Raw genomic sequence first — 4,759 nt, 5'->3', positions numbered from 1 at the left:
AAGGTTACATCTATACCCTATATATAAATGCATTCTTATCACAATCATGCATTATATCATGCATTTTTTTATACATCTATGCACACATTCGAAAACCTACCAAAGTAGTGCACCAAACCATCCTCGTTAAGACTATATCAATGGTAAGAATATGGTGGTTCCATTCATTAAAGCTGAAGATTGTAAGGATGGAAATCTTCATATGTTTGAGGTTATGAATACCGAGTAGGTGCTTAAGAACATTATGGTGAGGAAACCAGACATCTCAAAGGCCACCAAAGTGGCCGCTAAAAGCTGTTTGAAGCGCAAGATTCCTTTCCCATGTGACATCGAGGAAGGAAAACTTAAGTGGATTGATATAATCAAACTGAAAGCTGCAGAATAGAGGCTTAGGCTTGGATACTTGGATATAAGCCTAAGGAGGATTACAAGTGAGCTGCTGGTGCAAGAAGGGAGAAGAGAATGGCCAGGATTAAAGGAAGAAAGCCTAAAGAAGAAAGCTTAGCCATCCCTCCAATCAGAATTTCATTTCCAAAAGCCGCATATGTGATGCAACTTGATAAGGGACATGGAAACCTCCTTCATAAACTTTCTTCAATAAACATAAACACTCTAGAGGAAGATCAAGTCGAGGACATTGCTGAGAAGATTGAATTCGAAAGAAAGGATGAAGAGTTGCCGCAACTAACCATCTATTGGAAGAAGTTACGACCAAAACTTTCATTCGAAAGCTAGTCGAAGGAGAGAAGTTCTAGAATTGGGAGACCTAAGAAGCTCCATTAGTTTTTAAAATGTAATCAACAATGATTGTTCGATTATAACTGTATCTATGATTGTTTGCCTTTTGCTGTTTTGGTTTTATTCATTGATAATTGAAGCTCAAGATGTCAATTGGATTTTATTTTTATTTTCTTGAGCCAATCTTTTCCTTTTAATGAAATCATGCATTGTTTTCAAAATTCATCTTGATATCTTTCTATGCATTTACACATCACTTCCTGTTTTTAGGAACCCTGAAAGCGAATCTTCCACAACAACATTTACACTTCACATTGAGAATGAATGGCCAAACTTTAAAGATTACATTGTAGTAGTCAATGATCAATAAAGTCTTGTGTCGAAGTTTTTTCATAAAGTTCCCAACTGAACCTGCTAAAGCATACAACACATAGCAATCGAGCATCAAAATCCCATCTGATCGGGCTTTCCATAGGTGATTGTCATACCCAAGACACTTAATCAACCCCATAAAATTTCATTGACGCAACAGCACCACACTATTTCAGCCCCTGTCACATGTTTCGTCCACCGAAAATCAAAACAAAATTTTTCCAACCGCGGCCAAGCAATCTGTATTCGCCACCCTGATTCATCCATCATCAAGATGCATAGAAATGCCCCTACTGCCTCCCTACTGATTAGTACTTAAAAGTGCATTTTTATCATGGTTTTATATCATCATTTTGCACTTGAAGTATCAATAACTCCTTAACCAAAGCATGTTTTATAATAATATATCTAATAAGCCTGATATGTGAGCCTGAAGAAGAAAGCCTGAAGAAGAAAGCTTAGACATCCCTCCAATCAGAATTTCTTTCCCAAATGCCGCATATGTGATGCAGCCTGATAAGGGACATGGAAACCTCCTTCATAAGCTTTCTTCAATAAACATAAACACGCTGGAGGAAGATCAAGTCGAGGACATTGCTGAGCAGATTGAATCTTAAAGAAGGGATGAAGAGTTGCCGCAACTAACCATCTACACTCTGGAAGAAGTTACCGTTAAATCTTTCATTTGAAAGCTAGCCAAAGAAGAGAAGTTCCAGAACTGGAAGACCTAAGAAGCTCCATTGGTTCTCAAAATGTAATCAACAATGATTGTTCGATTATAACTTTATCTATGATTGTTTGCCTTTTTCTGTTTTGGTTTTATTCATTGACAATCGAAGCTCAAGATGTCAATTGGATTTTATTTTTGTTTTCTTGAGCCAATCTTTTCCTTTTAATGAAATCATGTATTTTTTTTAAATTCATCTTGATGTCTTACTGTGCATTTACACATCACTTCCCGTTTTCAGGAACCTTGAAAGTGGATCCTTCATAAGAACTCCTACACTTCACATTGAGAATGAATGACCAAACTTTAAAGAATACATAGTAGTAATAGAAGATGAGAAATGGGAGGATAAAAACATATCGGAATTCATAAAATTAATAGAACAACATGAACAAGCTTGGAGGCCCGCTAAAAAGGAACTTCAAACCATAAATGTGGGTAATGAAGAAATCAAGAGAGAGCTGACAATAGGGACTTTGATCACCCTTGAAAAGAAAGAAGAGATGATTGCATAGCTCCAAGATTACTTAGATGTCTTTGCCTGGTCCTACGAGGATATGCCTACTTTGGATACGAATATCGTAGTACATAGGATACCACTAGTGGAAGGATACAAGTCGATTAAGTAGAAGTTGAGGAGAACTCATCTGGAGGTCTTAATCAAAGTAAAGGCAGAAATCAAAAAACAATAGAATGCTAGTTTTTTGGAAGTAGTCAAGTATCCACAATGGGTGTCGAAAATAGTGGTGGTACCCAAAAAGGAAGGTAAAATTAAAGTTTGTATGGACTTTAGGGACTTAAATTGGGCTAGTCCTAAAGATAATTTCCCTTTACCAGACATAGATATGTTAGTTGATAATGTAGTACACAACTCTAAATATTACTTTGTGGATGGGTTTTCAGGTTATAATCAAATAAAAATGGCGCAAGAGGACAAGGAGAAGACAACCTTTGTAACATTATGGGGAACCTTTTGCTATAAAGTCATGCCAATTGGTTTAAAGAATGTTAGGGCCACCTACCAAAGGGCTATGGTGACTTTATTTCAGGACATGATGCACAAAATGATTGAAGTATACGTGGATGACATGATTGCTAAATCTAAAGAGGGAGAGAATCATGTCTAAATATTGAAGAAATTATTTGAAAGGCTAAGGAAATATAAGTTAAGGCTTAACACAGCAAAGTGTTCATTCGGGGTGAAATCTGGTAAGTTGTTGGGATTTGTGGTGATAAAAGTGGATCCCGATAAAGTAAAGGCTATTGAATCTATGCCACATCCCAAGACTAAGAAGGATGTGAGAGGTTTCTTAGAAAGGTTGAATTACATTGCTCGGTTTATATCCCAATTAACCATGACTTGTGACTCGATCTTTTGTTTGTTAAGGAAGAAGAACCCTGGAATATGGAATGAAGAGTGTGAAGAGGCTGTTAAGAAAATCAAGCAGTACTTGCTGAATCCACCTCTGCTTGTTCCTCTTGCACCAAAAAGGCCATTGATATTGTACCTAACCATAATCAAAACATCATTGGGATGTGTGCTTGGGCAACACGATGAAACTAGAAGGAAGGAAAGGGCCATTTATTACAGGAGCAAAAAGTTCACGGAATGTGAGTCTAGGTATCCTGTGATAGAGAAGCTATGTTGCGCACTAATATAGGCTATAGATAGATTACATCAGTATATGTTGTATCACACTACGTGGTTAATTTCCAAATTAGATCTGTTCGGTACATTTGTGAAAAGCCATATCTGTCTAGCCGAATTGCAAGATGGCAAGTTCTATTGGCTGAGTATGACATAGTATATAGAGAAGGAAAGCCGTCAAAAGGGAGTGTTATTACCAATCACTTGGCTAACCATGCTATGGAAGATTATGAGTAATTGAACTTTGACTTTCTTGATGAAGATGTGTTTGCAATTAAGGAAGAGAAATCAGATTGGTGGGTTATGTACTTTGATGGTGCTATAAATGTATGTGGTAATGGAGGGGGTGTAGTGATAATCTCTCCTAATAAGAAGCAGTATCCGATTTTAGTTAAGTTGCAGTTCGGGTGCACCAATAACACAACTGAGTATGAAGCTTGCATTCTCGTTTTGGAGGCTGCATTAGAGATGAACATTAGAAAGATAGAAGTGTATGGAGACTCAATGCCGATCATTCCCCAAGTAAAAGGATAATGGCAAATCAAGGAAAAGAAGTTAAGGCCTTATGAAGAATACCTATCTAAACTAGCTAGAAAATTTGAGGAAATAGAGTTCAACCATCTGGGAAGGGAAGGAAACCATTTGCAGATGCTTTGGCCATACTAGCATCTATAACTAAGATAAACTTTAGGCACAAGGTACAACCGGTACACATCAATATCAAAAATAACCCAATTCATTATTACTCAGTCGAAAAAGAAGTAGATGAAAACCCTTGGTACTATGATATCAAGAATTTCATCCAAAACCAGGCATATCCCATAGGGGCATCCAAAATTAACAAGAAAACCTTGGGGAGGTTAGCAATGGATTTTTATCTTAATAGGGAGATTTTGTATAAGAAATCATCCGATGGTACTTTATTGAGATGTTTGGAAGAGTTTGAGGCAAAAAGAGCGTTATAGGAAGTCCATGAAGGGATTTGCTCAACCCATGTTAATGGACACATGATGGCTAGGAAGATACAAAGAGCTGGTTACATCTAGATGACATTAGAGAAGGATTGCATCAACTATGTCTGAAAATGTCATAAGTGCTCAGTATACAATGATAAAATCAACGCCCCTCCAGCTCCTTTGTTTAAGTTAACATCTGACACGACGAAAAGATTGATGTCTTCTCCCAAGTGCAGGAGTGTCGAAGTAATAAATAACCCGGCAAGACCGAGGTCGAACCACAGGGAGGTTAATTGTAAAAATTAAAAACAACAATTA

At 37.2% G+C, this 4,759-nt stretch overlaps 1 pseudogene; it reads left to right on the top strand.

The window, feature by feature from the left end:
* Window positions 1–462: 462 nt before the first annotated feature.
* Window positions 463–4,531, top strand: LOC105118537 (uncharacterized; annotated as a pseudogene).
* Window positions 4,532–4,759: the final 228 nt, after the last annotated feature.

Source organism: Populus euphratica, unplaced genomic scaffold (genome assembly GCF_000495115.2).
Source record: "Populus euphratica unplaced genomic scaffold, PopEup_1.0 scaffold2005.1, whole genome shotgun sequence".
Classification (NCBI taxonomy): domain Eukaryota; kingdom Viridiplantae; phylum Streptophyta; class Magnoliopsida; order Malpighiales; family Salicaceae; genus Populus; species Populus euphratica.
The sequence above is the reverse complement of the archived record's forward strand: the minus strand, read 5'-3'. Positions and strand labels throughout refer to the sequence as shown.